The following is a 10,972-nucleotide window of genomic DNA, read 5'->3' on the forward strand; positions in this document are numbered from 1 at the left end:
GCCCTATCTATCCATTAAGTCCGTGTATAGCCTAAGTTAGTCCCTTGGTAGGTAGTCTTTGACCTAGCCTAGGACCAAGAGTCAAAATTTATTCATTCATTGCCAGACGCCATGTATCCCAAACGGGGTGGCCAAGGGCTTAGAGTTAATTGTTTTACAGGGAAGGGCACTAATCCTCCACCAACCCCACTTGACACGTAGGAATGCCAACAGCATCTGGTGTTCCCAGGCGGTCACCCATCCAAGTACTAACCAGACCCAACGTTGCTTAACTTCGCTGATCAGACGGGAAGCGGTGTACTCAACATGTTATGGCCATTGGCATACTTGGAGGAAAAAAAGAATTAGACATTTAAAAAAATGCAAGTAAAAAAATGATAGTAGCTGAAATTTAGTGCAGACCAAAGTGATTACCTTGACTATTGGGCTAGGATGGTCTAAATCTGCAATGATACCAACTTTTTCCACAATTACCTAACCTAACCTAGACTAGTCTTAACTGCTATGATTATTATTTTGTTAAACAACCTGATGGTCTGAATCTGCAATAATACCAACTTTTTCCTCAATTACCTAACCTTACCTAGGCTAGTCTTAACTGCTATGATTATTATTTTGTAAAACAACCTGATGGTCTGAATCTGCAATAATACCAACTTTTTCCTCAATTACCTAACCTTACCTAGGCTAGTCTTAACTGCTATGATTATTATTTTGTAAAACAACCTGATGGTCTGAATCTGCAATAATACCAACATTTTTCCAAAAATACCTAACCTAGTCTTAAGTGCTACGAATATTTGGAAAACAACCTTTTTGTTTGCTGTAGCACATGTATCACAGTTGCAATCATATTCATGTACAATACCAGTAACATAGTGTCTCATGGAACTTATATAATTTGTGTTCACACACATATGCCAGTTTATATTGTAGTAACTTTTTATAATATCCCTTGTTGGTTTCATAAGTAATGAGAGTGTATGAGTGTGGAGTGGCAGAAGGCAGAATGGATCAAAAGAATACAGTATGATGTTATTTTCACTATGCAGCAGATGGAGGAAGCCTGAGTGCCTTGTAAGATTTGCAAGAATGAGGAGATGGAAGGCTTTGATATATATGCACAATGCTATTAGACTGCTTTGCTGTTCTTCTCCTACAGGAGCATCCAAGAAGATGAAATCTCAGAAGCAAAAGTGTGGCAGTGCATGCAGTGATGAAACTCATGATGTAGGTGCAGAGGAAGTCATCGAGAGTGAGCCAGCGCAGGTTTTCAGTGTACCGGTTTCAGATTCTACAGATGCCGTAGTACCTGATGCAGTTAAAGTCACTGTTCAAACATACAAAAAGGTTTACAGAGTAGATGATTTCAAACACAATGCAGAAAGCCTTCATTTCCACACTGGTCTTGAAAATTATGAGAAATTCACTTTTTACTAGCTACACTAGGTCCTGCTGCTTATAGCTTGAAGTCCTTTTATGGGCCCATAACTACACTGCAGGTTCCTGAATAGTTTTTGCTGGTAATGATGAAACTTCGACAAAATAAGCCAAATTTTGAATTTGGCGAGCTATTTGGTGTCTCTGAAAGAGATGTTTATAACATTTTTGTTACCTGGGTCAGATTATGTCATTACAGTGGAGGGAGATAAGCCTATGGCCAAAGAAGGATATTGTTCAGTTTTATGCACCACATGATTTTGGTAATAAGTTCCCTGGAACAAGAGTGATTCTTGATGCAACTGAGATCCCTGTCAGGAAACCAGAGCTTCCTTTAGCACAACAGGCAACTTTCTCTAATTATAAGAACAGAAACACACTAAAAGTTGTTGTTGGGTGTATACCAGGTGGTATGATTTCTTATGTATCGCCAGCTTATGGTGGAGCTGCTAGTGATCGCAGCATCATAGAGAGGAGTAATATACTACAATTGTGTGATAAGGGTGACAGCGTTATGGCTGACAAAGGTTTTGAAGTTCAAGATTTGTTTGCATCATATGATGTGATGGTTAATATTCCTACTATGTTTAAGAAAACAAACAGATTATCTGCCAATAGTGTCCTGAAAGACAGAAAGATTGCCAGTAAAAGAGTCCATGTTGAAAGAGTTATTGGTTTGGGCAAAACATTTAAGATACTTACAGATCCACTTAATAACTCAGAGGCACAATTAGGTTCAGATATTATATTTATTTGTTATATGTTATGCAATTTTCGAAAATGTATTGTTCCATCACATGCCTGAGAAATTTTCCACACTCCTATTTATCCATCTTTTGCCTCAGTGAGTGTAGGTGGTGGCGACCATCATCCACTCACTTGATGTAGAGCTGCCTACTTCTTCCTTAGCCTTTATCATTCTTTTGTTGTGTCTGCTCTCCTCTCTCCATATTTCTCCCATCTTTCCTGTCACTTCTTATTGCTCTTCTTTCCTTTACAGGTGGCTTTACATTGAGTGACAAGCCAAATGGTTTCCTGTAAGCCAAGAAACCATTTACTACGCTGGGTGGTAACCATATAACCAAACCATACGTGTTCCCTACGTGTCAACAAGTGGGTTGGTGGAGGATTAGTGCCCCTCCCCATAAAACAAATAACTCAAAGTTAAATGGCCACCCCTTACGGGATTATGGCGTCTGGCAATAGGTAGATATTCTTCCATTCTTTGAATGCCATACATCTTTCAATCTGACCTTACACAGAACAATCATATGATCTGGCAGTCCACCACGCAGCACTCAGACAGCTTTTAGGTCACAAACACACTTCATCATCTTACTCTCTACAAGAACATAATTTATTAAGCTCCTTTCAAACCAACCCCGGTCTTATGTACAGCATGAGGGTGTCCCACAGGGATGTGTGCTTAGTACTACTCTTTTTATCCTTGCAAGTATGTACAGTATCTGGTGCTTAGTGCTGTTCCTCTCCTTTCAATATCATGTTCACAACAATATTTTTTTAAAATAAAAAGTAGAACAGTACATATTTTATTCTCATACATTGAGTATATACTAAGTTCATGTATGCCCATTACGCTAACACACTACATGCTATAACTCTTTTGATTTGATAGCATGTCTTAAAAAAAAAGTCATACTATACACTGGTACGAAGGTGATAAGACACAGTAAGATTATTTAGAGATATTTATTGGGTAAATATGCAGATAGACTGATTATGAATGATGAAATTACAAAATAAACAATTTGGATAATATAGTATCATATACAGTATGTATATATATCTCAAAGTGGCTATTCAATCCAGAATAGAATATATTCTATATAATAAGTATATATATAGATATATATATATATATATATATATATATATTATATATATATATATGTGCTTTTCACTTTCACTCACAAAGTACACACTGCTTCCTACCCAGATGACTTAACACTCCCACGCACACTTCATGACTGGTGTACTACAAAAAGACTCAGAATGGCCTCCTTTATGGTAGAACACAGTCATAACTCACACCTCACTATCAACAACATCCCCCTTGTCCCACACACACACATGCACACAAAATCTTTGGTGAAACTGAAGCACAGTAACAGAAGAATTTGGTAATATCTTGCAGCATAGAGCAGTTAGTTAGAAGCTGATCTGTAAAAATATTTATCTAAGCCTTTCTGAAATTATCTTGATGTCCTCAAATATGAATATTACAAAATCTTTGTTGAAATTAAAGCACAGTAACAAAAGAATTTGGTGATATCTTGCAGTATACAGCAGAGCAGTTAGTCAGAAGCTGATCTGTAAAAATATTTATCAAAGACAGCCTTTCTGAAATAATTACAATAGAATTCATTGAGCTTGACTACCATTTCATTTAGAAAATCCTCATCTACGCTATGTTTAATTATCTTGATGTCCTCAGACGTGAATATTACAAAATCACAATACTTCCTTTGTGTACACAGCAGCTGACCTTGAATCTGATAATAATAATTATGTGACCTGTCAACAGTTAGTTCTCCATTAGATGTCTCTCTCAGATACAGTGTTGTATCCACACGTATCTCTATCTCTAGCTGAATAGGGACACTTGACCTCCAAGACACCATCATCATCCACCAACCCATCAGGAGATGATGCAAGGAAAGGAGAAGACTGGCAGACAAACAGACCACTGTCCTTAACCTCTTGTCCAGTTATTTCTTTATAATTTTGAACAGCAACTCCTTCATACATTTTCCCATGTTCAGTTGCAGCACATTTTGCATCACTTTTGTTCATCAGTCTTTTTGCCAAGTTTTTAAAATTTGTTAATGGCGTAGCCTTACATACTGTACCAAAGTTAGAACTTAGTGATCCTGTATGACCTTTCAATGAACCACTGTTTATTGCCTTGCTGTCCCCTTGTATTTAATTCTATTTCCTTTACTTTTTCATCTGTAATACTGGCAATGTTCATGCTTCTCAAAAACTGTTCATCTGGAGTAAATTGAAGATAATCATGATCATGAAAAACAGCATTTAAATTGGCTGGTGGAATCAATTGCTTAATTGGCATATTCTTTGGAAAATTTGAACACATGTTAAAAAAATATGACTGATACTCTTCCCTCCTAATAAACTACACTGGTCGTGGGTCATAAGGAGCTAACTTTGGTATAGTCAGATTGCCATTGTTCTTCCTCAGTCTAAGATTTTGTACTTTAACAGGTGAGCCAGTGTATTTCTTACCTCTATGAAATGACTGTATCCTTTCAGTGCAAGTGTCCCTGACAGAAATTTCTTTGGAGATATGAAAATTGACTAGAGCGAAGATCACTAATAATACATGCTTACTATGGGCTTCTGGACCCATCCCTGCCCCACACTCACACTGGCATTCCCGAACAACTCCATGACTATCCATGGATACATCTACTGTATATACAACACGTTTCTTCATTTCTGCGCCTACTCTAGCTTTAACAAAGAAATGATGCCCCGCAGCGGTGCTTCTGGCGGTGGTGATGAACTTCTCTTTGTAGAGCTGCCTCACTTTAACATAATCATATTTGCTGAACCGTGCACAGTACTCCTCGTATCTACCGATTGTGACAGGTGGAAGCTGAAATAGAAGAAATTTTAAAGAATACTTTGTGTGAGCTAAGGTAGGGAGAGTGGTACAAGATTGCATTTCAAAGATTGGGAGAAAGGATAGCTTCCAGAACCAAAGAATGTAACAAATTGCATACAAAATATTATAACTCGGTAAAAGACAAGCACTTTGTGTCAAGTGACTTCAGTTTCAGAAGGTAAGTAAGGTTGTAATATAGAATGTTAGTGAGTTATGCTGAAAAATGGGACCAATTTAATACATGTACAGATCAGATAGGAAAGAGTGGATAAGGTTGGTAAGGAAGAATACATAATGGATCTGGCACCATGATTTTAACTATAAATAGTAGCGTCGAGCTCACCCTAGTACATTTTATAAAAGCCATTCCTCTGGTAATTATGGTTTAATGTGTGTATGTAGGGAGAAACCAAGAATTGTGCACAGCTGTATTGAAAAAATTTAGGTAAAAATGTGACGAACACAAACTTTGAGGGACATGCATTTATGAATACTGTGGCTGACAGTTCACAGTAGAATTCTTTAAACAAGGTTGATGAAAGCACATAATGGTCTCCACAGTAAACTTAACCCGCCCCGTCCCGTCGACGTATGGGTACGTTGCAACATTTTGCATTTGCCAGTCCTGGCGACGTATTGGTACATCGTGCAATTGCAAGGTCCCTAATTTGCACAATTTTCGCGCGTGATTTTTCGTACGTATACACGGGACACCTGCCTCTATTCCTCTACAAGATGCCAAGCAGGGACAATGCCTTACATTGCATATCCTTCCCTCTCCCCCCCTCACGCCATTGTCTCGGCAATTCACCTGTTACCAGTGACCTGGCCGGTAAAGACATTCAGGGCCAGAGTGATTCCCCAATCGATGACAATGTGGAGGACAAAGTTTACATAGCATTAGAGGAAGAAACAGTCAGAAATAATGATCAGGTAATGTGGCAAAAGAAGGCCAGGTATGGTGATGAGTTAGTGAGTGAAACAATGCTTATAATGCCTATATTACTGTTTGAAAACCAATATACTGTACTCTCATACTACATATAAGTTCGTACCATTTATGAGTGATGTGAAAAAGTTACCCTCCCACAGAACTTTTCTTTGGTGCCAGCCTGTTAGGAGGTACTGGTACCTGGATCGAGTATTTTAAACCTCAGGTGAGCGATTTCTCTATGAATTTTCGATGTTTCTCACCAAAAACGGAGGTTTTAGCCAAAAAAAAAAAATCGAAAATACCTCGGGACTGGGGGTTGTCAGAGGTGCAAAATAGCTCAGGATGTGATGGGTTAAAAGTCAATTTTTGCAAATTTTAACTTAATTCCATTAACAAATAACATGTTGCCAGTGCCATGCTTTGCTAATCATATATGATCAAACTTGGGGAACTAAAGATGATTTTTTTTTTTTTTTTTTTCAATGTTAAAAATATCAATCAGAACACTTTACCTCAGTTTCACTGTTGATATCCTAGTATTGAGTTGCATTGGGAGTCCACATGGTGAAATCCTGACACACCTCTGATGGGCCATAATTCTGATTTCTGTCGTAAAACTCCAACCTGAAATGAAAACCAAACCATCATAACTTCACTAATCTCAAAGCTACATGAAACAGTCTTATATAGAAAAGTCTTGATAATTGTATTCTATATGCTGCAGTACACTGAATATGAAATTATCTTTGTTAACGATTCAAATGTGTCAGACTACATTTTTTTTTTTTTTTATGCGAGGAAGAAGGAACCAAAGGCCATGAGCCTGCAATAACAGTTCCCTCCAAGAGAAAAACAAATACAAGACAGAGCCAAATTCAAGATCTGTTCATTTTGAGATGCCTGGACACACTGCGTTTGAAAGATTGGAGATCATAGGCAGCAGGAAATACAGACAGAGGGAGATAGTTCCAGAGTTGACCTGGTGCATAAATGAAGGACTGGGAGTAACGGTTAACTCTTGCAGTAGAGAGTTGGACAGAAAAGGGATGAGAGTTTGCTGCTAGACGGGTGCTACGCGCCCGTCGTAAAGGTGGAGGAATGCATGCAGACAGTTCAGAGGAGCAGTGACCATTAAAATAGCGATAGAAAAGAGATAAAGATGCAACAGTGCGGCGAAGAGACAGAGGTTGAAGGGAGTCAGTAAGAGGAGGAGAGTTAATGAGATGAAAAGCCTTTGACTCCACCCTATTGAGAAGAGCTGCATGCACCTCTATTGGAGCTAAACAGCTGAAGCCAGAGATATTTGTTTTCCTCAACAAGTAAAATAGAGGCAAATAATTGGCCATAAGATAGTTTGTCTTGTATAATAGTCACTAGTCACTGTACACCATTAAAAAGGTAATAGTCTGATGACCTGTATCAGGGGTCGGCAATCTTTTAACCATACCGAAGGTCTACTGTGCCAACTTTTAAATAATGCTATTTTTACTACCTTGTGTGGCAGGCATGATTATTTATAACACTGCCGCATATTAAGGGTTTTAGTCAAACCTATGAATCAAACCTAACCCTATTACAGGTCAACTCATAACCAAGTCAACTCGTACCCTGCTCATCTAGTATTAGAAATAATTAATTCTCCATACAAAATCCAGTTTTCAGTAGGCCTAATAAGGGTGCAGAGCTCATATATACAATTTCTGAGCCTAGGCTAGTTGAGATTCACTCAAGTATGGCAAAATTTAAGCATACTTTAATGAAATCCCTAACACTGCAGAGTTGCTCGACTGCCTACTCAGCTCAATATAAGAGGCTTAGGGCTAGGCCTAGACAATGGCCAGACCCAGACTTCACTTTTAGCCTTCTGATTGTTCCACCTTAGACCTAGTAGGGCTAGTGCCTACTAGGTTAGGCCAAGGTAGCCTAGGGCCCTAGAGCAGGTGTGTTAATCAGTTCGTGTATATATAGCCTAGAATTGTCAGGGTTAAAAGAGGCACTGTGACTCCATGTTCAGTAAAATATATCACAAAGTAGGGCCTATCTACCTAAGCCTTGGTCAGCATGAAGAAAAAATAACAGGCATAGGTGAGTCTAGGGTAGGACCTAAGCCAAGGCCTACACATAACTAAGGCTATATAGGCAGGCCTAGGTTAGCTATCACACTTCTCTTCTGGTGCTTACCGTTCAATGAGTTCCCTTTTTCTTCCAGATAGCTTGGCATTGCGTTTCCTCAACTCTGCTTTAAGCTGATCGAGGCCCCAGTCACCATAGCGTGTCGCCATGATGTTGTTAGGCTACTCTCTTGCTGTGCGACTCTTCTTCTTCTTCCCCACGTGCCGCAATATTAGTAAACAAAAGCAGAGTCTATCTTGTCCCTGTGACTGTACCTTCAATGCGCACGCGTCACTTGGATATTTGGGATGTTACGAGCATCGTACCGATTTTTTTGCTTATATTGGCTAGTAATCAACTTGAAGAGGGCAATTACAAAGTATTTCGTTCCAGCCAATAGTGAGAAATGTAACTCCACCTCTTTCAGTACAATAAAAGACTACTAATGCAAAATAAATGAGGATCTTGGAGTTCATTTGATGCTAGTCTAGCTGGATAAATATTTTTTTAAGTATTACTATGAAAATAATAAGTAATTTGCCTTTATTTCTTCTCAGTTATTTGAGAAAAAAATAATTTCTCCACACATTACAAACATTAATTTGAATCATAAGTCCACACAAAGATATATTATTAATGATTCATGAGAGTGGGACTGCTCACTGTCAGTGGCAGGCTCGATCACTTCATGGGCTGCTCCAAAGCACCCCATTACTGAAGGCTGTAATTGAATTACCCATACCAATTTTGATTCCTTGCAAAATTTTCGGATTGCGATGAGTTGTAATTTAAAGGCTATAGGTACTTACGAAGATATTAAAGCAGTAGATTGGGTGCTTTCTAGAATTGTGTCCTTAAAGCTTTTACCTAGAATCAAGGATGCCTTGTATGGTAGGTACCAAAAGGAATACTTTTCCTGTGAGGAGATTGAGGAAGGCCTGATGCAACTCTGTAAACATTTGCAAGGAACAGTAAAGCCTGCTGAAATTAAACAGAAGGCTGAAGTGAGGAAAAGAACCACTAACCAACTGGTTGGGAAACCTAAGTCACAAATGGCTAAGTCTGTACGTAGAGAAGAGATAGGTACTTTCCTTAGGTCTTTAAAATCTGAGGATGAAACGTTAAAGACAAAGAATAGACAAGCTGATGAATATAAGGAGGTAAAATTTTCCATGGTAAAGGATAGGACTGTATGTGCATTTTGTGGTGAACAACATTACAGCACATCTTGTCAACATTATCCTGATTACACTTCTAGAATAAGGAAGCTTCAGAAATTGGGGTGTTGTATAATTTGCATGAATTCCGAACACACTTCCGAGGACTGCAAGATTAAACTAAATCTATGCTTCAAATGTAAAAAGGACCATCATCATAGTGTTTTTTGTCCAAGGATGAAATATGAGGTTCCTAAAACTGCAAGTGTCAATATGACAGTTGACAAAGCGAATACTCCAGCAGTAATGCCAGCTGCAGTTCCAATTGCGGATGTGAAGGTAATGATAGAAAATAGAAGCGTATTAGCATGTACTCTTTCTGATATGGGTGCACAAAAAACCTTCATTTCTGCAGACATTGTGAAGAAATTAAAGTTACCTATTATTGGCAAAGTAAATATAGCCATGCCAGGATTCTTAACTACTAAGGAAGTTCAGTCCTTTGATTTAGTTAGACCTCTCATACAACTTGCCAGATATAAATGCCGTATAACAGCAGCTATACTGAATAATATGGAAACAAATATATATATAAAAGGACTGAAAGAAACCTCTGATCATCTACAAAGCTCAGGGATAAAGTTGGCTAAACAGAATGTGGAGTCGGATACTGTGGGTCCCATAAAAATGATAATTGGTTCAGATTACTGTGAAAGATTCCTACATAGGACATCAAGAAGAATAACGTACAGTTGTTCAAGAGTCCATGGGGTAACCTTATTATGGATCAGTTGCCTTTTCCAAAACAAAGGAAAGGCCAAACTGGTAGACTCAGTCTTTGTTACCCCCACACAGTAATTGATGGTAGCCAGAACAGGTGCAGAATTAGAACCTACTCAGATAAGTGAATTGCTGGACGAAAAAATTGAACCTGTACACAAATTGTGGGACCTAGACAGTGTAGGAATACACTCAGAAGAACCAACCCCTGAATATAGAATAACTTTGGATTTGTATAACCAGTCTGTGGAATTTAAGGATGGACAGTATTAGATAGGATTACCATGGAAACTAAACCATTCGGAGTTACCAACAAATTACCAAGCAGCTAAGGCTCAATTAAATTCTCTACTAAGAAGGTTCAGAGGCAAACCTGAACACATAACCATATATGATAATATTATAAAAGATCAGTTGAAGAATAAATTTATAGAAGAGGTAGAATTTCCTGTTAACCACAAAGAAGGACATTATTTACCACATCATGTTGTAAGCAAGGATTCAGTAACTACTCCCATAAGGATAGTTTTCAATTGTAAAGCATCCAAAGGATCAGCTAGCTAGAACGATTGCCTATACTCTGGAAGTACACTAACAGAGAAGTTAGGAAATGTATTACTTAGATCTAGAGAGAAACCTTATGCTTATACAGCAGACATTACTAAGACTTTCCTTAGAATTGGATTAAGAGAGGAGGATAGGAAATATACAAAGTTCCTCTGGCCTCAAGACCCTCAAAATGAGAGTAGTCCATTGAAAACTTACTGTTTCCGATCGGTGCTGTTTGACTCTTGTGCTAGTCCAGTCCTAATTTGCTACACTTTGAAGCATCATTTTGGAAATGCCAAATGCCCAGAAATAGGGCAGGCTTTTTATATGGATAATTTGCAAGGTGTTGCTGAC

At 38.3% G+C, this 10,972-nt stretch overlaps 1 non-coding gene across 1 annotated transcript; it reads right to left on the minus strand.

The window, feature by feature from the left end:
- Positions 1–204: 204 nt before the first annotated feature.
- On the minus strand, positions 205–323 carry LOC145395349 (5S ribosomal RNA). The gene has a single exon (XR_013896592.1). It is a non-coding gene; the product is annotated as a 5S ribosomal RNA (ribosomal RNA).
- Between the last annotated feature and the right edge of the window lie 10,649 nt (positions 324–10,972).

Source organism: Coenobita brevimanus, chromosome 30 (genome assembly GCF_032717465.1).
Source record: "Coenobita brevimanus isolate Jiangsu-jjx chromosome 30, ASM3271746v2, whole genome shotgun sequence".
In the NCBI taxonomy this organism is placed as follows: domain Eukaryota; kingdom Metazoa; phylum Arthropoda; class Malacostraca; order Decapoda; family Coenobitidae; genus Coenobita; species Coenobita brevimanus.